Raw genomic sequence first — 26,345 nt, 5'->3', positions numbered from 1 at the left:
AAAGCGGCCGGCGTTGCTCCGGAACGGGGGAGTTTTAATGAAGTAAAACGCGTATGAGTCATACGCGCGACGCACAAAGCGGTGGCGAGAGAGGAAAAAATGAGGATGGATTGGAAGCTAGCGTAATGTAATTTGCCGAGTGAGTAGTGAGAGAGAGAGAAGCTTTGTGTTTTTTTACTTTTTATTTCTAGCCCTGTGTGCACCCTTTGTGAAAAAGAAGTACTCAATTATGTGAGCGGAGAGGAAAACGAATCGCGATCAATCGATAGAGTAAAATTGATGCCTTTGATTGGGGAAGACAAGTTTTGCTTTCAAGGGGGTTGAAATTAGTTGCATTAATGAAACAGACGTTTCTGTCCTTCAACCCGGAGGGACAAAAAAAAAGATAAAAAAAAAACAAAACCCCAAAAAATTCATAATTATGAGCTTGCAAAATATATTCAGGTGGTTTTGTCAACTTTGTTTACAATCAAATGTTTAGTTCGAGTGCTCTCTTCACTCACTCGGTTCGCACGTCGCGCAAATGCAGCACTGCAAGCTTTTGTTATAGTGTATCGAGTGTCTCGTTTTATTCGACTCAACAATGCCGGCCTGTGTTTGATTGTTGCGCGGCACAAATGGAATAATCTACTTGGATGGTGCTCGAAACGGCGGCAGCCCCTTCGGAGCAATATATAAAGGCCGAGATCGGTTTGATTGGCACTCTGAGATTTGTTTGTCCTTTGATTCAAATCACGCGCCAAGCTGGAGTGACGTGTTCGCAGAATTTGGAAATTTTTATTTGTTCAAACAACCTCAAATTGTAAGATTTATTCAAATTCTATCAGTAAGAGGTGCAAATTTTTAAAAATCATTTACTCTTGGAGCTTTTTTGAATATAAAAATTAATGAAACAGAAAACTTTCAGGAACTAAATTTAATTTATTTATAATTTTGTTTTTCAATATTTTTTTATCGTAATTGAACTTCAAATCCATTATAAAAATATCTTGTCTTTTTTTCCTTTTTCCCTTTGTTTTTGTCACTGAGGTTCTAAATTTGCTAAACATGATTTATTTCATGACTTTAATATTAAATTTATTCCCATTTTTGTTTCCATTTTGTCAATCCTGCCTATTTTGTTCACACCTGTTTTCAAATTAACTCCGGCGCTCATTTTTGGAGCGACAAAAGCGTCATTTTGGGCCGACAGACTGTTGAGGCACTTTTTGCGATTCTCGCAATTTCGCCTTTTGGGATTGCGTTAAGAAACAAAATGGGAGCAGTTTACATGCACAGAGCAAAGGGTGGGGCCTTCTTTCGTTCTTTCTTCTTCTCGCGGCGGCGGCGGCGGGCAAGTCGCTCCCTTTTATGTATTTTCCCACTTGAGACTGGAATAAGGCTGCACTGACTTCGTCTCACTCGTTTTTTCCTAAGTAAGCGTGCAAAAGAAAAGAAAACGGCGCGGAATGAGCGGCGAAATCTCTTTCTTTCTCTCCCGCCTTTTTTTTTTTTGCACATATACTAGGGCGCATACACTGCTCCTCAAGAATTCAATTAAGTGCCATACACACGGCCGCCCAACCACCCCTTGGGCCTCTCATATTTATAAGCCGGCGCCGCTCTTTCCAACATGAGAGAGAAAGAAAGAAAGCGCCGAGATTAGTCTATGCTGCCCTCTTTTGCACCCTGGCAAAAATCTGGCTCGCGACCACCGCGATGAAGGAATATTTTTTTTGCAAGTTGAAAAGGCGGAGTTGATTTTTACATCGGGTTAAAATTTATAAATATTTCAACTACCGTTCATTTGTTTAAAAATTTTAACTTTAGAATCAATAAAAAGGTTTTGATTAATTGCGTAGAATTTGGTTTGAGATAAATCAGAATATTCTAAAGATCTTGATTAAAATTATGGAACATATTCTTAAAATCGCTGTTTAACTATTAGGAAAATAATGGAGAAAAATTATCATTATTTTCACAAATTGAGGATTTATAGCTTTCAGTACAAGGGAGAGATTTAAACAATTAACCTTTACTATAAATAATAGAAATTTGTTTGAAATATGCATCTTGTTTACTTTGTAATCAATGTGCTTTCCAACAAAATGGAAAATTATTAACTCTCCATTATTTAAATTTAAATGGAATACATATTTTTAATGTATAGATCCGGTGTAGAAGATTTATTTTCGCAGTGATTTATCAATAACCATTAATCTAAAATTCAGTATTATTAATTTCTTTTCATTTGATCAAAATTTCTTTAATTTTTATTGAGGGTTTCAAGCTATTTATTTTCTAAAAAAATTTGCACTTTTTTACTTTTGAAACAGGAAACGATTTCCAAACATCAGTTTTTTTTTATTCACGACGCAAACATACCCTCCCGCGAGAGTTTTCTTCTTTATTTTTCCTCGCGTCTTAATTTTATTCTTCCCTCCTCCTCCTCCTCCGACGCATATATATCTCGCACTATACTTCATTTATTTATTTAGATTTACGAAGACGGCTCTGCTGGCCGTGTGTGTGTGTGTTGGATGTGACATCAGCGGGGGCTCTTTTGTGCCAGCGTCAAGGCTCGTTTTGCATCTGAAAAGGGGTCGCGGGAAAAGAGTTGCCCGTTTCTTCAGGTGCAGCTTTTTGTTTTCCGTTCTGGTTTGTGTGCCGGTTGACACGTCGCGGGGACATTGTCTTGGGACATGTTGTGACATGACGACTCAAAATAATTGCCCCTCTTATTATTCATTCGAGCACCGCACACACACCGTCATGCGAAATCGAATCGCTCCGGTTTCTCAAGTGCCAGATTTGCACTACAAGGATTGGAGCAAAAAATGTAAAAGGGATCGATTGTCGTGAAGATATTTATAAATAAATCAGAGTACAGAGAGTAAGTTTTAATTCAATGACAATATTTATTTAGAGGAAAAGAAAAACAAGATTAGGGACTTCAAACAGATTGCTCTTGGTGAAGTAAGAATTTGGCTTATCCTTGTTGATATTTGCTTTCATTTTTAAAAAATGTTCAAAAATAATTTATAAAAATATATTAATCACGAGCTGATTCATATTTTGACGTATACAAATGTCTATAAATTTTGAAACTTTGTACTTAAACAATATTTTAATTTCAATAAAATTTGACTTTTATTTCTTTTTAACGCGACAAAATTTTATACTATGAAAAAAAAATGCATTCTCATGCATCTGATAAAGAATCGATTTAATCCCGACTCTCTCCCCTGGTCCGTGTGGCACCTGGACCGCAAGCAAAAAAATTCTGAATGGTCATTCACGTTGGAGAGGGTGGCTGGCTTGCTCGTGGTCCATCCATTGAGATACTGACCTACCCCTCGTTCGGCGGCCGGTGCATCCCTCGCCGCAGGGGGTGGCCGCAGCCTCACCCCGAAATTACCCCGCAACAATTTTGGGTTCTCGGATTTAATTTTAGGCAGCTGCCTGCGCCGCCCGCTCTGTTTACGCAGAGACCAGAAAAAAGGCGCTGCGTTGATTTTTTAATGCTTCTATATCTGAGCTTTTTTTCACAGAAAAATAAACAAATGTGCGTCTGTGGAGGAGTAAATGGCCGAGCGCGCGTTTCCGCTGCTGCTCCGCGGCTGGCTATCGGAATGTCAAAGGGGAACTGGCCCCGGGGCTAAATAGAAAGAGACACTTCCGAAAACATCCGTTTTTCGAAATTAGGCCGGAAATTCCTGAAAATTAATTTCGTCCTCCAAGCTGCAACTCTTTCAACTCCTTCCCATATGTATTGGTTTAATAACCGCCTGGTTTTTTTTTTTAAATATTTTTTATATGATAAGATGCAGCTCGAGGGCTCTTCAAATTTGAGCTGCCAATAGAAATTTATTTCCAATCGAGAGGATGATTAAAATGTAATGAAATGCAGAGCGGCATTATTTGCAGTACGGAGACGCATCTTTCTCTTTTTTCTCAAGTGCGGCAGCTGCTTGGCGTCTTTCTTTATTTCCATTGTTGGAACGTTGCATTGTTGTTAATCGCAGCGGCCATGCCGGGATTTTGATTTTCATATTAGTAACATTCAGTCGTGCTCGCGATCACGGTGATTTGGCAAAAATTGTGCGCACTAATGGAGCGGAGGGGACGCGAAATTCGATCAACTGCCGCAATTAGGGAGAGAGGGAAATGAATGAATGACGGAGATAAGATTTGGTTTGAATCTTGACTGCGCAATTTCCGCAGTTTTGGTCATTTCCCTCAACGGCTGATATGAAAAAAAGTAGATTGAAGAAAGTTTTGGTTCTATTCCTGGCCAAAATGTTTGAGATAGAAATTATTTATATAAATTTAAAAATTAATAAAACTCAAATAAAAAGAAAGTAATTTTTTTAGAAACTTCGTTGAACAAAAATAATTTAAAGCGTATTAAATTCTTGGATTCTCATATAAAAAATTGAATTGAAATTACAATAAAAAATTCACAGTTGTAATAATTTATCATAAATTCTGCATATCAGTGAAGTTGGCCTCTACGGAGGAACTTTTCTTTTTGGCAACAATGAAATTGAGTTGATTTTTAGTAATGTATCCAACCTTCTTCGTGTTTAATATATAATTTCTACCAAAATTATCAGCAGCGTTAGCTTGCAGCACGTTTCTGCGTAAAAACTCATTTGTCCTTCTGCGGCAATATTGAGTTGATACTGGGTGTGTGTGACACAATGTGGCTCATTTTGCGTTGCATCGGCGGCCGAGGCGTGCGAGCAGGGAGAGAATTAATAATAAAGGAAAAGGTGAAGCTTGATCAATCGGTGTGCTTGTGAGTTGAGGCATTTTCTCTGCTGCCGAGCAGAGCAGAGCGAGGGACACCTGAACAAACCGAACTGCAGAGATAACAATCGCGCAGCATCAGGGGCTGGGGCGCAAATAATACATAATGCCGGCGTGTTGTTTCCTTCTTGGCCCGGTAATCTCTCCCTCCGCGCCGAATAATGACGAAAATAATAGCAATGCAAAAGAGCGACCCTTCTTAAGTTTTCCATTTTTCACCCGAACGGCTCTGTGCATTCTCTCATTCTTTTGTCTGCTGCGCTGCAGTAAAATTGATGAGGCCTGAAGGAAATTAAAGCGTGCACTCTCTGGAGGGAACAAGAATTTTTCAGCCAGAGGAAGAAGGAGAAACGACAATTCAAATGAATTTGGTTGAAATGCTAGATTTTGTCATTTTCAATTTAAATTAAATTTAAAAAATATATATACATTTGAATTTTTATAGCTCTCCAGTTCCGGGCAAGAGGCGAAAAGCACAAGACAAACAAACAGTTTGAAGTTTGTCTTATCATTGAAAAGCGCCGATTTTTTTGCATTCCTTTGAAGCTCACTTGGAAAAGAAACCCCCGAGAGTTTTTTCTGTCTCATTCTCTGTCTTCTTTTATTTTTAATTATTATCTTAGCCCCCCGGGGGGCTAGTCAGAGGCGATGAAAAGGAATTAAAGCGTGCACCCCGGCTTGTATTATACAATTTTGAATGCAGGCCTGGCTCGGCTCAGCTGAGCCTCCACACATATTACATATTTTATTATTTCTCCTCAGTCGCGCTGCCTCATTCAAGGATGTTTTGAGACAAAAAAGATTCATAAAGAGAGAGACTCACAAAAAGCAAAGAGAGACCCGGCTGGCTCTCTCGCTCTCTCCACGGACAAAAAAGCTGCGCTGCTGCTCTTATCTCGAATCAGAAAAAGAGAGGAGCTATACCTGGCCGTCGTGTATTCAAAAGACACATGCTCAGAGGTTATTTAAAAAATTAAGAAGGGTGTCCCGCGGCCGAGAGAGCAGGAAAGAGAAGACGAAGAGCGTTGCCTAATTTTTAATCTCGGCTGGAATGTCGCCTTATTGTTTTTATTGGGGGCCTCTCGCCGTAATTAAAAAAACACGGACCGACTCCGGGACACCTGAGGGGGAGGTGAATTAATGGAGTTGATTTTAATTCCAAACTCCAACCTGTCAAAACATTAAAAAAAAAATGAAAAATAAAAAAATTGTCACCAAAAACTTTAAACTTTTGTTTTTCTTAAACGTTGGCCTGAAATAGTATATGATTCAAAATTTTCAATCAATTGTTATTTAAAAAAATAAAATATATTTTTGAGAAGATTTAGAAATAAACAGCGATGATAAAGCATTTTCGATCCTGAAAGTTTAAATTATTTGGAGTTTGGAATCAATTGGCTGTGAAATTCGTCGTCTGCCTTCAATAATTCAATATTGGCGCGAAATTTCGCCAAACGGCGGCCAAGTAAGGCTCACAATCTAGATATAGGCTTGGTCGGCGTCGGATTTATTTTCAGTACACAAGCCAGTGAGAGAGAGAGAGCTAAGCCGGCACAAGGAAGGGTTTGCCGTCGTGCTTCTTGCCAAAAGGTCGACCTTGACTTATCCATCGGCCTGTGCTCAATTGTAAAAGGCATCGTGTGACAAAAGCAGCAGTTCAAACACAGGACCATCAATTACATGCGCAGGCCCGAGGGCGATTTTCATAGAAACACAATTAGGCGCGCTGAGGGAGATTTTTTAAGACACAAGAGGGCTGGAAATTTTTCGAGACAAAGCACATTATAGAAGGCTAGAAAGGTCCTCTATTGTGTGACGACTCAGGTATGCGCTACCTTTTTAACATTTTCTCCCTGGCAGATGGGCCTCGCTGGCTCGCGCGCACCAGGGAACAAAACTGCCTCTCCCTGCGCGACCGAATTCTTTTTTCAACAGATGGCCATGTTCCTTTCCTCCAGCGTGTGCAAGGGTCATCATGTCTATTTGCGTAATGAGCACCCCCTGGCGCAGGAATGCCAGATTTGATTTCGGATTGATTGGCCAGCGAGAGCAGTCAGGAAGTGAACTTCATTAAGATTTTAACTGCGAAGGGGCGCAAATTGAAATTTTAATTGTTCATTTTGGTATTGGATTTTAATGGCTGATTGATTTTTTGTGTGATTCATCCAAAGTTCAATTTCTTTGTAGAAAAGGAAATGGGAAATTGAAGCTGAAAAGAATTTAATTGCAAAAGAATTTCAAATGAAAGAAATCAATTTAGTTAGCTCTGGTGATAAAAATTCAGTTTTAAGAAAGGAAGAAGCAAATGGCCAGAGGCATCAATTGACACTCCCAGAGGGTGGCATGAGTGAAATAAAGAGGATGCCAGAAGGTCTCCAATAAAAAGGGTCTGACTAATTAAAGATTTTATAGGAAATTTTTAAATTAACATTCCTTCCCTATTTTAAGCTTTTCTATTAAAAATTTACATTTTATCGCTCGCAATAAATTTCTGCGATGCATTTTGATTGGACAAAGAAAAAAACTTCATTTGCAAAAATAATTCGAGTGATTTAATAAATAAAAATGTTGCCGAAATTGGCGGTTAAGATCCATTCAAAGCAGAAATCCTTCAATAAATCCTAAAATCGCTTTTTTAAAGAGAAATTTGCAGTTCATCTCTCTCGGATTTTTATTCAAAATTAAAAATCGGCGCCTTTGGAAAGTAAGTATCAATTAACCGCACCCATAGCCTTGTTTGTTAGTCGGTCTCGATCTTTCTGCTCGAAAATCATTCAGAGCAAGCGAGTAGGCGGCTCCGGCGCAGCATCCAGGCGAAATTTTAATGCGGGGTTGGAGTGGCAATTAAAACTCTTGGGCGATGAACACCTATCATTAAAATCACCGTCTCTTAATTACAGCATAATTTCTGGGCTGATTTGGGCGCCGATGTTCATAAATTTCAGCGCTAATTACACCGATCCCGCCTAAATTTTATAGAAAATTTCAGCCACTTTCGTGTAGCAATTAAATGGAAACAAAATCGTCAAACAATGAATATACAGAAATATAAACGATTAACTCTATAAACACTCTAGTTCTATTCTTTTTAAATAATATTATAATTTCTCAAGAGGAAGTCGAGTTTGGGAGTCATTTCGAATGCAAAACCTGCATCCATCCGGCTGACAGACAGAAAAGCAACGAACAAACAGCGCTTCACGTTATAATTTTGATTAATTAATTCAATTGTTTGTTCGCCGGAGAGAAATTTAATTCACGCATACACGCTGCACCAGAGTCGGAGAGGAAAGAGAGACGCCGGGCACCTCAAGGCTTCGCATTGTTGCGAACATTAATTATGTTTGTGCAATCGCGCTAATGCGCCGCGAGTCTAATTAGACAAACACGTTAATTCTCGATCGCGAACGATGCGATTGCAAAATGAGTCGTGCAGAAAGACACCGCGAGTGCGAAGAGGCGAGAGGCGTAGGTGGCGGCGACCGGGCGCGCGACTCCCGCCAAACGATGCGGTCGTTCGCGGCCTCTAAGTCTGGCGCCAAAACGCGAATCTCTTATCAGAGCTGGTTTTAAAAAATGCGCCGAGTAGATTAGCAATACAAACTAATTGTATTTGATTGCAAACGTATTTGATTTTATAAATTGAGAATAATTAAATAGAAAAATTTGAAATACAAACAGACAAAAAATTAACAGATTTATTTTTTTGGAAATTTAATATTTTTTAAATTTTGAAGGGAAAATAATTTCATTCATTTATAAAAATGCTAAATATTTAAATAATTTGCATACATAGGTCTATACAATCTTCAATTCCATTAAAAGGAACATTTTCAAATTATATTTTTCCATTAACCTTTCTAGAAGAAAATAAACCCCTTGCTTGGGATAACTCCTGAACAACCTTATCCTTAGATGCTGCCTTTGAATCCAAAGTTTTGGTTCAATTCGGTTAATTCCAATTACTTAATGAACCCCACATGCATGTGGTCATTACACCCCCCGAGTCCACCCTACAGAGACTAATTATTAGCAGCCATTTTTAATCTAGTCAAATTAGACCAACCTGTCATCAGCTGGCCCCTGGAAAAAAACAGCCGGCGAAATTAAAACGACAATTATTATTATATTCCTCACTCTGACTAATTGCTATCGTGAGTCATCGCACTCATCAGGGAAAAGTAAGTTTGCGGCTTTCGAGAAAAGAGCTGGGGCTAAAAATTGGCAAACGAGGGCTTGTTTCGTGGCGCCTCCGGTGCCGGTGGACGAAAGGAGCGGGGGTGGCGGATTTGGTTTTGATATCGGCTGGACGGGGGTCGCGGCGAGTGACCACGTGGAGGACGTACCTTGGGTTCATGTCCTGAATGCGGGCGAATTTGTTGGAGTCCGGCCCTGCGTAGTAAATAAATAATCCACGCGCGAGAAGAAGTAGTAAAAGTAGTAGGAACTGGCACTGATATTCTTCAAATTGATATACAAATCGATCGACACACACGTCTCGGACACTTGAATAGGAACTTGTGTTTGCGGCGGAAGGAATCTCTGTGTGAACTGGCCGCGCTGATGAAACTAATAAAGGTCCTGGCTCACTCGCGGTGCACTGTCAACATGTTGGAACGCGTGCAGCGGCGGTCGGCAGGCTAATGTTCTCGTAAGGGCAGTCGGACTCGCACTGTCGGGCCTGCTGCATAATCAATCGTACTTTTCAGCAGTAGAAAAACTCTCGACTCTCGGGGCTGGAGGGGTGGTAAATAAAAGAAGTAGTATCTCGCGCGCGGCACCGGTGGTGGGGGAAATATGTTTAGATCAAGGAAGGCGGCGGTGGCGGCGGCGGAGGCCGAATAACTAAGGGAGGGGAATTAAGAAGAGAGAAAAAATTTATAAGCGAATTCAGCGAGCGCGAGCGCGGAGTGGGGGATAAAAAAGAGAAGAAGAAGGTAAAAGAGATGGGCCTGCTCTTGCATCTCGGCTGTGTGTCGCGCCCGCCAAAACCGAGGGAAAGAAGAAGAAATTTCGCCCACCAGCGGCGGCGGCGGGTGGACGAGGGAGGAGAGACGATATTCTACATGCGCGCTAACCGTGCTCATATAACGCCTTTTTCTTAAGTTTTCCCGGCCTCCCACCTCATATAAAAATCCTCTTCCTTTATTTTCCGCGACGTCATCCCCTCTGCTTTTTTAAATATTCTTCCCCTCGCGCCTTTCTTTCCTCCACCCCGCCCCGAGGGTTGTTTTTCCCTGAAATTAATAATTAATGAAGCTCTTTCTTTCTTTCTTTTACTCTCCATCACGGCCGCCGGAAGCCGACGGCCGCCGCTTCGACACCCCATTATGCAAATATGGCCGCTCTCGCATTTGCATTTTGCACAAGACGCGAGACGCGGAATAAACCTCAAGAGAGCTGCCAGATCAAGGACCGCATCTTTTCATTCCGCGCTCTCAATGGCCACTTGCGCCACGAATTCGTCTCCGTCTAATTAATTCTGTGTTGAAAAATTCCTACAGTCAGCGTTTCTTTAATTAATTTGATGGATTTTTTCTTGCAAAAATCTGGTTTATGGAAATTAAGTGAAAAATGCAATTTGTATGAAAAAAAGTTAAATTTTTTTAAATTAATAAATAATAAAATTCATTTTTAGTTTCAATCATCTTCTATCCATTTGCTATTTGGTCATCTCTTTTGTTTCAAATATGAAACATCCGTGGAAGAACATAAGTTTAAATAAATTTTTTAATTTAATTCGATTTAATTTAAAATTCTTATCATCAAAGTGCAGTTGACATAATCCTAAATTTTCTTAGCAACCAAACACCTAATCTCATTTCTTTTTACTGTTGCATGCTATGCTTTTTTATTAAATTAATTCAAAATTGAGTACTTATATGCCAAATTCCAATGCCTTAAAAGCAATCAAACTGGTTGAAACTGATTTTGAATGTGTATTGGTCAAGACAGAAAATCTATGCAGCGGCATCTATTTCTGCGCCTGAATTGTTTATTTATTTCTTTAATTAAACCAAAATTTTCTTGACTTCCATTTAAATAATGAAATTTTTCCCCTTGTAAGTAAAAATCTCTGTATTTGCTTGTTTTTCAATTCTACAATATATATATCTTTTTGATACAAAGTTTGTATTTTCCAAGCTAACAAATTTCGCTTTCATATTTTTGTTCGTCCCTTTTTCTTGGCCATTTACTTTTATTTTTCCGTTTTCAAGTTGAAACTGTGTCGCCCCTGCCCGCTCGTCCATTATAAAAATAAATTTTGAGGAATTCGTTGACAAAACAAGACTCTCTCAACCCTTCTCTGGCCGGCAGGCACGCAAGCAGGTTCATTCAGCGGGAAAGAAAAATGCTCTGCACAGGCGAAAACAGGAAAAGGAGCCAAAACGCAACCCCCCGATTCCATTCATGCGATGGAAAAATCAATTTCAGCAGCGACCGCTGTGTGTGTGTTTGTTCCTCAGCTGATCTTTTGTGCGCGACCAGCGCATGCAGGTGGAGGAAGGGGGTGGCTCAATATGCAGCAGGGGTGCACTCGCTCTTTGCACATGCCGACAGGTACTTTTTGATGGCACTGTACTTTTCTTAAGGCCATTGTGCGCCGACAAAGCAGCTCAAAAATGTACAGCTGTAATTAGAAATGCTTCGTCTCTCTCCGAATTTATATTTTTTTTCCGCGTGGTCAGAAAACTCACGAGCGTTGGAGGATGATTTTTTTTCTTTCTCTCCTAGCAATAATTAGAGAAGGGTCGGAAATGCAGCCCTGTGAGCACACACGGCGCTAATGCTGTTGGTAATTATCTGTAATTAAGGTGGGACCATCGCAGCTCTTATTGCAGCTGCTGCCCGAATAAAAAACTGCTGCCAGAGGAGGAAAAATACAAGTTGCGAACGAGAGGGAAAACAATCAAAGTGATCTATTGGACGTGATCGAAGAGGTGGAGGAGAAAAAAGCAGACAGGGAATGAATGAAAAAATTTAAATAAAAATCAGGATTATAGAAAAATGGTGAAAATACCCATTTCATACTAAAAAAAAATGTTAGAATCAAAATATTTAAAACTGTTTTAAGTGTCTTAAATTTTGAGGTTAATTTTTTTGCTGGAATATCAAAATTACTTTAGATTTTTTCCGTTTTTAATTATTTTTTAAATATTTTTTTTATGGCACCGATTTTTTGCTAATTCACTCCCTACTTAATTTTAATTTTCTCATTAAAAATTTTGAAAACGATTGTCAGCTAATTTATTGCGTCCCATAACAACGAATCTCCAAATTGCAAAATAATAGCAATTTCCATCCTTTTTACAAATCTATCTTTTGTGTGAAAATAACATTTAATTCCATCGCATTCGACGGCGGGTAATGATGATTGTGGGCAAAATTAATAACTACTTTGCACCATAGCACACACAGACACAGGCCAACAAAAAGGCCTGACAAAAGTGCATCCTGGTTCTTCTTGGAAGTGGCGCTGGAAAAATAATAATAATTCCGCCGCCGCGCCATCTCTCTCATTAAGTTGCTGGTTTTTTTTCTTTCCTTTTCTTAATAATTCTCCACAACCGCGGCGAGACTTACCTGTGTGTGCCTCGCATTGAGGGAGATAATTAGGGTTAACAACAGCTCGTCCGCGAGTCTCTTTCTTCCCTAAAAAGCGCTATATAATTTTTTGGCGCCCATTAATTGCGCTGATGATGAGAAATTCGACAAGAGTCGTATGCGGCTGTCCAGCCACGCCGGCGACGTGATGCATTTCCGACCTCGCACGTGATTGATTAATATCTAGGCTTGCTCAACTAAAATGAAATTTATTGCTAATTTTCGGCACAGGCCTATAAAAAAAGACCTCCCTGCTTTTCGTGAAATATAGAAGAGCACAATTTTGGTTAGGTGCAGCCTGGGAAAAAGTTCAAAAGTGATTTTAATGAAATATTATAAGGGGCAACAACAGATTATTAAAATAAGATTATATCAAAAATTAAGTTTTAGAGAAATTAAAAATTGCTAATTTACATCAAAATGATGAAATTTTGAACTATCAAATAATAAGTTTATTCTCAGAAACGGGAAAAATTAATGCTTAAATTGCAAATAAAAAAATAAAAAATGCCTTTGTCCTCAAAAAATTAAATAGCTAGGACTAGAATTTCAAGATTTCTATGAAAAAATCTATCATTTAATTGGAGAACCTTTTACATTTAAGTCTGGAAACTTTCTTATGATTGAAACAAATTATCTTCATTTTTATAATAATCAAAAATATTGTTTAATTCAATTTTATTTTGTCACCCCTTTTCTTTTTCCTCTCCGTTAATTCTCTAATGACACGGAAAGTTTGTTTTCCTTCTCTGCAACTTAAGTTTAGCTTAGCCAAATCTCTGGAAATCTGGAATTGCTTAATTTCGGCCAAAAGAGCACCAGCGTTGGCGCGAGGGTCATTAATTGAATTAATCTGTGCGATTGTATCTCGGGCACTTTTACAAGCGCGCGCACACGAGTGTCCGAAATGAATTTTGCCGCGTGTGAGTGGAAAAAGACCCTCGCTTTAGCTCGCGCTCTTGTCTGATGCGATTCACGCAACCGTTTCAGCTGTGTGTGGTGCGAGTCGGTCGGCCTAAACCACATCCATGGCAACTGCTGCAATCGACAGAGCGGCCGCGACCTAGCCCAACAATGGCCCTTATTTTTGCTCCGAAGCCGCACACGCTATTTTTTCGCCAGTTCGCCGCGCCAATCTGGCCAAAAATTTATATAACACGGCGGCAAAAATGTTCTCTCCCCGAGAAAAAAGACGATGTACAATTTTAATGTCGGCGACGCATGCGAGAGATGTGACAGGCGGTGCATATGCGCGCGAAAAAGTACTTGAAATGTTTTATGCAAATGAGCCGAAATTTTGGCTCGAGAGATATAAAATGAATTTTTATGGGAAAGCTCATGCACTCTTTAATAATATTCAAATTTGCCCATCGAAATGGTTTTGTTCAATAACGATTTAAACGCGAATTTTCAGAAATTGGATCAAGGCCAGAAATCAACTTTGTGAGACAAATTTTGATGTATTTCCTTCGATTTTATATTTTGTCAATCTCGCAAATTTCAATCAAAATCATTCTTTTTTTTAGCGTTATTTTTGGAGCTCAAACAATCAAAATTATAAACTTAATTAAAAAAATGACACTTTAAATAATTAAAAAAAATATTATCAGAAAAATTTAAGCCTTAATCTTTTATGAATTTTATGATTGCCTTTTTTTCAATTTCAAAAGTTTTATTTACCCAATGAAGTTTTATAATTTCCTTTGTGGAATAGATCAGGCTTGGCGAACAATTTGCTGTATTATTTGTTTGTTCATAAAATCAAGCACGGTCTCTTGTTAGTCGAATCGAGGTGACACTTTTTAATAAAAAGCCAGCTTGAACGGATTCAGATTGAAATGCTGCGGTTAAAAAGTGCTGCTGGCCCCTAAGTGGATTATGAGCCGAGGCTTATTGGGTTGAAGCAGCGAACGTGGATAATTGTGGTGCTGCGCGACACCCAAATGGTGATGCGAATCCTGAAAAGTGAATATGGTTGTTGCCGCGCGGCGCCGCGCTCGCAAATGAAAGCAAAATTACGGCGTGAAATATCTCGTGCAGTCGACACCGAGCAGTCGATTGAGCGTCTCGGGGATAAATAAATAATGTTCTTGGCGTGTTTTGCACTCTGCACACATTTGTGCTCAGACATACGTCCGGGCAGAGCAAAAGACAAGAGAAATGCTCTGCTACTCAGTTATAAAGAGTTGCGTTTATCACTCTAAAGAGAACGATTTCTGCATCGGAATAAAGAGTAAATGAGAATAATCTAAAATGAAAGGAGGAAAATAATTTAGATTTGGATTAATTTCCCTGCAAGAATTTTTATTGTTAAATTTAGAATGTTTAAAAATGAGTAAAATCTTTTCAGGCTTGGCTTTATTTTTGTTCTATTATTTTATTAAAAGTTTTTTTTATTAGTTTTGAATTTTAAGCAAATCCAAATAATATTGGTGCATAAATAAATTTTCATTGAATTTATTGCAATGAAAAACTTATTAAAAAAATTTACTGAAACAACAAATCTTAATATTTTTCTGCTCTTATCCTACCAAGTTAAAAATAAATTAATTATGAAACCATACAAGACTACCCTTGATAACCTTTTGGTTCTTCCTGATTTTCTGCCTTGTTCTCCCTCTTTATTTTTCCTTTTCCTTTTTGTTTCCCTCTTTGCCAAAGAAACAGGCGAGACTGGGAAAACAAACAAAGGAAAGTTGCCCGGAAAATTGGCCATTTCTCGGCGCACCGGCAGAAGCAATCCATAAAAATGCCTTCGTTGGCGCAAACATCAGACATATCAGAGCAGCATCAATTAAGAAGAGAGACCGGGCTGTGCCGTTTCCGCCAAAAAGCGGCCTGCGAGCTTTCTTTTGTATTAAACGCGGGGAGCATTGATTGTGCGCCGAAAGGAGAAAAGAAATTCATTATTAGTTGTGCTCGCTATTCATATTTTTTTTTTTTAAAGAAGCCCACGAGCTTTCCCATTCTTTTCATACTTATTAAGAGGGTGGATTGGCAATTGCATGAGCATCATCATCGACGGAGCAGGAAAGAGAAAAGGGCCCCCATTGTTCCTAAATGCCAATTGATTTTTTTGTTCTCCTCCGCTGCCGTGCTCGTCATCCAAGCCAAGAGCTGCTTCTTTTCTTCTTTTTTCCATATTATACCATCCTCTCTGTCTGCTCGAGAGATAAAAAAAATATTCAGTAAAAATCTTGACGAAAAATCTTTGAGCAGAATATTTTATACATTTTAATTGAGACTTTCCATTTGATAACAAGATTACGTGCCTTGAGGGGTTGTTGCAAAAGGGAGGGTTGCGAGACGATAGAAGATGTAAACTTGCGTGTATGTATGCAACCCTTTCAGCAGACGGGGATAATGACGATGCTTCAATTTGAATGATGTGCCGCCTATTAGAGCACAAGTGTTTGTCTTTTAATTGTTCCCGTCATTGTCTTTGTAGCCGGTGGCTTCGGGCAAGTGAATGCAGGGGAGGGAGGAAGGACTGTTATTATACACTTTGGATAAATGCTGCGGTACGGTGTATGTATGCAACCCTTCAGTACTTGAGTGAATTATGAATGAGCACTTCAAGACTCACAGAGAGATTGCATGCATGATACCCTGTTTGTTTGTTTTAAGAGCATGCTAAAGAAGTTAAATTTTTGTTTACGGTCAAAGCATCTTTTCCACAAAAGAATTTAATTAAAATCTTCATGAATGACAAAATGTGCAAGTTTTTTAATGAATCAATTTAAAGTGGACCGACAGTTTAGGGTTAAAACCAATGAATATTTTAATAATTTATTTAAGCATTAGGAATATGCTGAAGAAATTTATTCGACCAATTATAATGTTTTTAGTTGTAAATTAATTATAATTTTGTAGCTTTTTAATTAGATCAAATTTCATTGTGCTGGTTTTAATCTAAAAAACCAATATCTTAAAATAAATCGTTTGTTTTCACTGATTTTTTTTTTAATTTTCAATTATTTCTTGAGTATCTTGTCGACGATTAAGAAAATAATTTGTCTTCCTTAAAAAAAGCAGCACTCCCGCCGTTTAATTTGAAGGGATTAAAAAAGACGAGGCGCAAAAACACTGGCGAAAGGGGGAAGCGGCCTGGGAAAACAAGGTGCAGCATTAAGAGATTAAAATTTTTACCGCGTCTCTCTTTCTCGTCGTAAAGCTAATCACTTTTTCAAGCGCGCCCTTTCATAATTTTATTTGCATAATGAAATTTGTCGCCGAGGGATAATTACCACATCATCTCGAAGCGTTAATTCGGCGTAATGCTGGAAAAGCCGAGGTTCTCCCTCGCTCGGCAGCACTTTATTAATTAACTCGGAAGACTGTGCGACCGCCGGCGCACCACTTGGGAGATGATTAAAAAAACAGACATAAAAGCGAGAGGAAAAGAGTGAAAAAGAGAGGAAAAAGTGCCCCAGAGCGAGCAAGAGAGAGACTTTTTAGCAAATTAAGTGGCAACAGATTTTAGCAGATAATTAAAATTTATTAAGATACCGGCGGCGATTTTCCTCCCTTTTATATCTGTTGTTCTCCTTCTTGGGATAAATCACGTTTATGAGTAACAAAAGTTGGCACTTTCAATTTATTTTAATTACCCTCTTTGAAGAACTACAAAAATTAAATCCAGGTGCTTTAAAATATGCAGCGCATGCAGTGGAGAGGCTAATTTAATAAATATGCTGACGGCAGCCTGACTAATTTATTTATGCGGATTAAGACTAATGAAAGTGTGCTGGCAATTACGCGACGGCGCCCCCGACGGGAATTCTTACAAGGGAGCTTGCTTTATTATTACATTAATATTTTTCTATTCACGAGAGGAACGTTGTTTTTATTTTTATTTATGCACCTCGGGTCGAGCGACCAGAGGAGCAATTATTGCTGGCAAGCGCGCGCCTCAGTTTATGAGCGCATGTAAAACTCGGGCCGCGTGCTTGAGGGTCTTCCCACCTTGTCAAATAAGTGTGAAATTTGGCCGATATTTCATTTCGGTCATGTTGAAAATTCTCCCAAGATAAAAGACGTGTTTGCTTAGGACGGGAACATTGACTGATGAGCTCCAGGTCTCAAGAAATGGTTTGCATTGTTAAAGGTGAAATTATATTATATTTTTTTAAATTTTATTTATTTATCTATCAATTTTTCTTAAGCAAGAAATTTCCAGGAAAATAACGTTTAAACATGGCTGCAGCCGTTAGTGTTTATTAAAATAAGATAACTGCACATCTGATGTTTAAAATTTATTAATCATGAAAATTCTTAAATAAAAATTATATTATATAACAGTTCTAAATGAAATTTGTTCAAAATTTTTTACTAATTGTAAATGAACTTTAAAAATTAAAGAGATTAAATAAAATATTTAATAAAAATATATAAAATAAATAATTTTTAAAATTATTTTATCTGTTTGATTTTAAATTTAGCATTATAATTTATTATTATTTATGTTCTTAATCTGTATATTATGGAAAAGATAGTGTTTTAAGTTTCCGTCTTTGATTGTTCTGTTGTATAGAATAAATTCTTTAGATTTACAATTCAAATTTATTGTTTTAATAAAAGTCATCGAATCTGTCAGTCGGATCAAATGGTCTGGCAAGCCGCAAAGCAATGCAATAATGAGCGCGTTTAGGCGGTTAATAATTCAGAACCCTTTTCCGTCTTATACATTTTCATCTTTCCGCAAGTCGAAAGGGTTATGAAAGAGGGTGCAGATCGAGCCTCTCTGTTAACAAGGCGTAAAACAATGAGGCGGATGCTGCGGGGGAGATTTCTGCTCGCTGCAATCTTTCTCTCTCCGCCGCGCTTTTATTATTTTCTCTCTCTGGTGCTTTTTCCAGCGCACAGCAACCCCTGCTTGTAAATATCAGAGGATGGATTTCTTTTGCCGGCGCCGCGCGCGCGAGTGTAATGAATAGTCTTGGCTTCATTAAAAAGGCAGAAGGGGTTGCTGTTTTACTTTTCCGACGGCCATTAAAACAACGCCGAGGGTCGCTCGGATTCACAACCATTAATTAAACACGGTGTTAATTGTTTTGACGCCGAGCTTTTAAAACGCAATTACCCGGCACGTCCGCATCTCGTTATAATGCTGAGAATATAGGATTAAGTTGCTGCCCTCTGCCAAATTAGCACCTAATTAATTTTAAAAGCGCCGCTATAGGTAATGAGCCAGCAGAAATTATGCTGCCAAGGGTGAGTGAGTTCGAAGCTCTTATCAAAGCATAATTTAACGAGCTAAGTAATTTGTCAGCAATTTACTTACAAAACGTTATGATGGCGTCGTTTGCAATTCAAAAAAGATCTCATGAACGTCAATCAGCTCCTGAAACAAGAGAGAAATAATTAAATTAATTCCACAAATATTTAGAGAAAATGGAAATCAATTTATACAAAAATAAACAGAAAAAAATGTGATATAAAGTAATTTTTTTTTTAATTGTAATCCTTGTTAAAGGTTCAAAGGAGTTTTCTATATGAAATTCGTGGTTGATATAAGAAATTTGTGGGACATAAATAAATTTATCGCTATTATAGGTTGATAAAATATTTTGTTTCTTTCATTATGTTGGCACAAATTTTGTTTATACTTTTGATACAATTTTGAATTCAATATTCCTAAATATTTAATTAATTTTTGTCTGTTTCATTCTGGTAAAAGAAATTTATTTGAAAACAAAGTTAATTAAAAGGTGATTATTTATAATATGAGTAAAATCATCTACTTTCTTTCCAAATTACAAAATTTAAGATAAATCTCTTTCCATCTTCAAGAGATTTCTGAAAATAGATTTTTTCTTGGTAAAAAAATATTAGAATAATTAAAAAAAAAAGAAAATCGGGAGAATAAAGCTAAAAAAGAAGTGAATCCAATTAAGTGTCATTCCTTGAATTATTATTAAAAACTGTTTTTTTTTAACAAAATCATTGTAAGACGCAATGATTTTTAATAAACAAAATAAATAAATAAATTTGCATATTAATAATTTATTTTAAATTGTATTAAATGTAAATTTATTTATTTAAAACCAGAATAAATTATTATAGAATTATCTGAAATTCCATCATCACTTTTATTTTATTCCAGTCTGAAATAAAATCAACAATTTTTTATTGACATGCCCTTAACTCTTTTTGCAGCACTCTTGCCAAATATATAATCAAGGTGTGGGCGAGACTTGAAATGTACATACATTAATACACTCTGGATCCCCTTGTATTCTTTATTTCTCTCTCTCCATCTCAAAAAAGTGTATGTGCAAAAAATTATGCGCGCGGTGTGTGTTAAATAATGAATTCTCTGCTCGGCGGACGACGAAGGTCGCCGTATTTATTTTAACGTGCGTATATTATAAAGCCTAGTCCACGATCAGATTTTGGTCGCAGTCGCGCGAGTTAAACGTATGGGAATAGCATTGAGCGTCCACGATCAAGTTCGTACGAACGAATTTGTGGTCGCACAAACTTTGTACGAATTCGTATGAGTTGAACTGGATTCAACTCGTGCGAATTCGTATGAACGAAAAAGCTCGCGCATGCGCCGCTGAAAGTGGGAGTGGTTCTTCTTCTGCTGCCGACCGACGGCATCGACTGCATGGCGACGGATTGTTTTTATTTTCAAAACTATCTTTGACTCCGTGAAAAAAGAATTGTTTTGTCGCAATGAATGGATAGAAAAGCTGTAAATACCAGAAGGATAAGTTTTCTAACTTAAATTAATTACATGAATCACATTCTATCTAAAATTTCACCTACCTCAGGTTTGAAAAAATCATTCCCACGCGCGATAAAAATGTTTTGTTCTATTTGTTTTACTGATATAAAACCGTCTGTTTATTATTAAATTTGTTTTTCCCTGTCAATTATCATGTTTTAAAAGTTATAGTGTCATGAAAATTAAAAAATTATATAAATAAATAAACTCTGTGAAAATTTTGGTAGATTTCGATCTAAAACCCGCGTGCTTCTTGGATTTTGTTTTAAAATTATTTCTAGCCATTGTGTCCAACAATTGAATTTTTGCATCGAACAATTATCTTTTTAAACAATGGAAAAAATTAAAATAAATAAAAAATAAAAAGCTCAAAATTCCTTTGTTGAAAAAAAAATTAGATTGAAATAGTTGGCACTCGAGCTAAAATTTGGTCCTCGAGAAACTTTTAGCGAGCCATTTTTTTAATTATTTTTTTTAATTTCTTATGAAAAATATAAATTCTTATCAATAAATTCTAAAAATAAAAATATAATAAAATTTGAAAATAAATATTATTATTTTCAATTTCTAATTTTTTTTGTTGATTTCCTTATAACTTAAAAAAAGGTCCATTATTTTATTTCTCAGATTGCTTGTTTTTGTAATCATCACGAGACTTTTCGCGTCTCTATTTTAAATCAACAACCAATAAAAGCTGCGCTCAATATTCCGAAGAAAATCTGATCGTGGACGCTTCATGCGACTGCCGAAAAAGTTCGCGCGAACTTGTGGTCGCGCGACCAAAGTTCGCGCGAACAAAAATTTGATCGTGGACTAAGCTTAAAAGACCGTGCTTGTTGCTGAAGTCATCAATTAATTACAACACACGCAGCAGCATCATCTCTTAAACGATCGAATCACGCTCGACCGGCATTAATTAAAGACAATTAAAGGCAGCGCCGGCCGCGCTGACTGAGGCGGAAAGAGAGGGACGAGTGAGTGAAAAAGCAAAGAAGGATGCGAGTTTTTAACTCGAGAGCGACGACATTTTCAGGCACAATGTTTTTAAATAAGAGAGACCTCATCGCGCCGCGCGAGCTGCGGGAATGCTAATTAGCAGGGTGGGGCGCGTTAAAAACTTTTTGTGCAGTGTTTTTGCTTAAACACTTTCATGTTCGATCACTTTTTACAAGATTACAAAAATATAACCAAAGGAAAACGCTACTTTATCGCTTTCAAAAGACAAAAAATATTTTCAAAAAATTTCAAACGTCAAAACCTGTTTCGGTAAATCTCCCGCCAAAAGATTTATAGAGAAGGTCCCGTGCTAAAAAAAAATAATAATGTTCGACCAGCGCAGGTAATGAGTTTTTTGCCACCTATTCGGTCGAGGGTTATGCAGTATTTTTCGCTGATTTTCTCCTCCTCTGCTCTCCCAAGGCTGGCACGGTTCAATTAAAATTCAATTGAATTGTTTCACAATAATTGAGCAAAAAAGCAGGAGTGTGCACGCGGCTCGCCGGTTATTATAATAAAATTTAGCCTCTGCCAGCATCACTCTGTATGGCGACCTTGATACGGAATATACTGGCCGAGTTGGAGAGAGAATTAAGCCGGGCAGGGAGGGATATTGTGCTGTGTGATTGCTATTAAAAATTAATGCGCGAGCGCGGTGGATTATTAAATTTCCAAAGTCGTGAGTGAGTGATGCTGGACGTGGAAAAGACACACAATAACACAATTTGAGCGCACAGCTTGTTGCTAGGCGATGGAGGAATTATATATATTTTGTGATCATTATTACTAAGCACGTTGCTGCGTTTGGATTTTTCTCATCGGTGCGTGATGATTAGTGTATGATATTGCATATTACCCGGGCATATATGTATATTTGTGCTTTCACCTTCAAGCTTAATGAGCTGGTCATTAGCATCTGACATGAGCCGGAGAGGACGCAACTGACAATCGAATGAAAAATTTATTTTATATTGTTTCCAGACGAATAAGATGCAATTATAATATGTCGTTGATAAATTTATAATTTATTCTAATTTCTAATTATTTACCATTTTATCTTATTCTGAGAAAGGCATGACTAATATATAATGTATTGATAGTATTTTATAAAATAAATTATTAAAAAAATTAAAAATTATTTACGTACAAAAATCAAAAGTTTTTTAAATTAAAAACCAAGACATGATGATCAATAAATTAAAATTTGAACGTTGCAAGTTGCTTGCTTACCTCATTTAAAGTACCGATCACCTTTTAAAGTTATTTAAAAAAAGCAATTATACTCTTGAGAAAATTGAAAATAAACCGTTGAAAGGTGTTGTGTGCACTCGTTATTACAAGTCGCGCACTTTGGCGGACTCGAAAGGTCGTCGGCCCCGCCAGTGTCGTCGACGGTTGTGGTGCGATCCACCACAAAACAAGTGGAAGAATGTACTTAATTTTTATGTAATTCAAGTGCACGGTGCTGGAGAGAATGAGAGAGGTGTAAGAAAAAAGCGGGCGCGCGAGAATATTCCACACCTTTGTGTCTCTCTCTCCGGAGTTAAAATCCGTACATACATTTTATACACAATTTTTTTTCTCAACTCCAACACCGAGCAGTCACCTAACACTGCTGTACATAATATAATATATATTTTGACATGCGCACACATTTTTTCAGAGAGCAGGCAGGCGTGTGGTGCGAGAATAAAAATCAATATCGGCATATAAAAATGTGGTGCGAGGAGCGGGCGGGCGGGCGGACGAGAGAGAGCGCCTTGATGAAGCTCGAGATGCAGATCAGCGGTGGGGCCCAGCCGTAAATTATTTATAAAGCAGAGAGGCGGTTATATTTTCCTCTTTTTTTCTTCTTCTTCCTCCTAACCGAGATAGAGAAAGACGTCCGGCGCGAGAAAGGGAGGAAAAAGGCGCGGTGGTCATCAGTCATTAATCTAAATCGATCTTCTTAATATTGGCCGCTCATACATATAGCGTGTCGATTTTTCCCTTTCATTAGGGAGCGAGCGCCGAGGAAAAGAAATTCCTAATTTATTGACGAGTTCACAGCCGCTGACCCCATATATTAATTGGAACGGAGGGCAAAGCAGAGAAGAAAAAAATACAAACGAGAAATTGCGAAATCGCCGGAAGGTTGAATTGTAGGGTGACTTTTTGCTTTATTATTAGGGTTATTTTTAAATATGGAAAACTTGTAAAAAATTTATAATTCAAATTCTACTTCTCAAAATGAGATAAAATATTATTTAAGTCTTCAGTAACTGAAATATAAAAAAAAAGAATTGTTTACCTTAAAAATTATAAATAAAACTAAAATTAGCAGGATTAAATTCACTCCCGAAATATTGTAAAGAGGTACAAATTTTAATTTTTTTTTGTACCATTGAAAAGCAACTCTAACTAAAAAATATATGAAAACTATGAAATTTACAAGGAAATTACAGAAGATTCTAGTAATAAAAAATTATTGATGCAAATTTTAATACGCACTCAGAGAGCTGAAATAATTTTTCACATTCTTCAGTTCTTTGTTATTTTTAATAAATTATTTATATCAGGATTTAAAAAATATCTGATTTTAAGAGGCCCAAACGAAGGGAAGTTTTTGGTATAGAAATCGTTTGTATATTAGCAGCGTCTGGTTTAATTTCTTAGAGATCAGGATCAATTGTGCGCCTCTGTGCGATAAAACCGGCGTTGGAGAAAGAGAAGAGCCGGGGGTGGGTTTGCTCATTTGGCGAGTGGGGCATCAAGTGGTGAAGATTTAAAAGTGTCTCGCTAGCTCTCGACTCGACTGCGGAGGTATTTTTCTCCGTGGATTGAAGACAGGCCGGGCGCAGCGCTGCTTCGGATCCATTTCCTTAATTGATGCTCGGCTAAACATGGGGCGATTAATCCGTGGGGACTGGATGGCTTGGCGGGTTGCCTACACACTCCAGCGGCACCCTCGCATGTGTATAGACGGGCGAAGAAAGAGAGTAGAACTAGAGAGACACTTTTTCCGACTTCTCCTTCATTTAGCAGCAGCTCTGTTTGTGTGTATTACAATGACCATCGATCGGCACTTTAATGACTGCTGCTGGGTCTTTCTGCCCGACGACAAATCCGAAAAGCGGCGGCTCATCCTCATCTCACAATGAAAACTTCTAGAGAGGTCAATAGACTTAACCGATCCAGGAAAATGTTCAGAATTTACATAACAATTTAAATACAACCTTCAAAATTTTACAAAATTTATAAGCAGAGAAAGAAAATTTAAAATTTTTTCTCAATTGAAAAATTATATAAAAATTGATTTGCTTTTAAAAATTTATTAATTATTTTCCATTAAATTGTCTTTATATTGATCAACAAAAATTAAAATAATTTAATTCAAATAAATAAAAATTGGAGCATAATTTATAAATTTATAAACAAAATGTTTAACATTTTCAAACAATTTTGTATTTTGGTACTTGAGACTTTATCAGATTTATGGCCTCATGAGATCAGTTTGATTCCGTTTCCACCCCCTAAGGGTTAGAAGGCGGCAAAGGGTGAAATTCCCACGGAGAGAAGAGCACGTCGGTCAGCTTGCTGTCCTCTCTGCTTGTCGTGCATTCTCTCTGCCGCAACAATGGGCGAGAGATATCATTGCGGTTTGGGGTGGTCATTGCACCCTCCTCCCTTTCGCCACCCCTGCGTCAGCCACGACTCGTTCGTTCTCTCTCTCTCTAGGCGAAAGCAGGTTGATGGGCAGTAGAAAAGACGGACTGGACGTTAAATCCCCGTGCAGTGACCACCTGATGCGCCCCTCACATATGTGCTTGCTCTTTCCTCTAAGTACACTTTTGCCGCCGCGAATTTCTGTTTCGCTCTTGATAGGTTCCAACGCTGTCGAGACTTGCCACGGAGCTTTCCGCTCTCGGGTCCGAAGCAAGTATGGGAAAAGGGCAGATCTCCAGGGATATTTCAGTTTTTCTTCAGATTTTATCAGGTGTATTTGGAAATTTTTTGATAAATTAGAGCAAATTCTATTAGGTAATAAAAAAAATTATTATATAAAGTCTTTAACATAAATTATTAATGTTTTAAATTGTCTGAAAATGTATAATTTTAAAATAAATTGAAGAAATAACAAAATTCTAAACAATTTTGCTGTTCTTGAAAATCATTATAATAAACTTTTATAAAATTTTTAGGTTGAATGTCGAATATTGATAATTAATCTAACAATTAAATATTGTAGAGTAAATTGAATTGATTAAGTTTCACTTACATTGTACGTTTTAAAAAAATATCTATAAAATTAATTGAAAATATCTTTTGAAATCGATTATATTGCTCTTTGCGCAAACTGGAAATCTAATTTCAAGCTAACCGATTCTATATACGAAAAATCCAATTCCAATCGAGATTATGCGTGTAAGCTTTGAATAACACACTCTCTATATCCAAGGAGAGCGACGTCGAAAAGCGGCGTCGTGCGCGCCGTTATTGTTGATTTTGCACGGCTGGTTCGCATTGATAGAAATGCAAATCCAGCCCGGCGAATAATTCAAAACCAACATCTCTTCTTCGGAATTCGTAGAGTCAGAAGAGTGATTTCGGGCTGGCTGCTGCAGCGTGCACAGATCCAGCGCCTGCTGCTGCTGTGTTTTTTACTTCTTTTCCTCAGCTGAACCTCTTCCCACATGCAGAGTCAAATCCGTCGGGATTGCTCGGCAAATCTTTTTAGTACAGGCAGGCACCTCTCCCTTGAAAAAATTTGAATCTTATATCGGAATGAGAGCTGCTGGGGATGCTGCACCGCCAAACAAGCTTTTGCACTCTGACAATTTGAGGCCCCTCCTGCCTGCCGGAGCGAGCGAGCGGCTGTCTCGCAAAAAACGAGCGTGATTCGAATTATTTTTAAGTGGAGTTTCACGTCTGCCAAGATTTTATTAAATTATTTCCTACAGGATTTACTTGAAAGAGCGTAAAAGAAATAAATATTGTTGGGGAGAAATTGGCAAGTACTTCAAAAGTAAAAAATAAAACAAGATTTTCAGATATAAAAAGTAAAAAAAATTATATTTTCTATTAAAAATCTGCAAAATTATATTTTTTTCCTTCATTAAACTGTAAATTTTTCAATAATATAGCCAAACTCTATTAACTTTATAATATTTAATTTTTCTTGAACTTAAACTAAAATAAATTATTTAATATTTTATCATAGATTTGAATGGGAGGGACTTTT

General features: G+C 37.5%; 1 protein-coding gene across 7 annotated transcripts in view; it reads right to left on the bottom strand.

Moving 5' to 3' along the window:
• LOC132193135 (zinc finger homeobox protein 4) overlaps positions 1-26,345 on the bottom strand; it is a 171,578-nt gene that overhangs the window by 42,990 nt on the left and 102,243 nt on the right. For 6 of the 7 annotated variants that reach the window (XM_059613550.1, XM_059613552.1, XM_059613553.1 and 3 more), the window contains one exon: positions 18,680-18,739. The gene's annotated coding sequence lies outside the window, so the exon portion shown is untranslated. Of the gene's footprint in view, positions 1-9,137; positions 9,453-18,679; positions 18,740-26,345 lie in introns of those variants that run through there. The other variant, XM_059613556.1, reaches the window with a different exon arrangement.

The sequence above is a fragment of the Neocloeon triangulifer genome, unplaced genomic scaffold, assembly GCF_031216515.1.
Source record: "Neocloeon triangulifer isolate White Clay Creek 2 clone unplaced genomic scaffold, ASM3121651v1 ptg000003l, whole genome shotgun sequence".
NCBI lineage: Eukaryota > Metazoa > Arthropoda > Insecta > Ephemeroptera > Baetidae > Neocloeon > Neocloeon triangulifer.
This window is presented reverse-complemented; position numbering and strand designations above follow the sequence as displayed.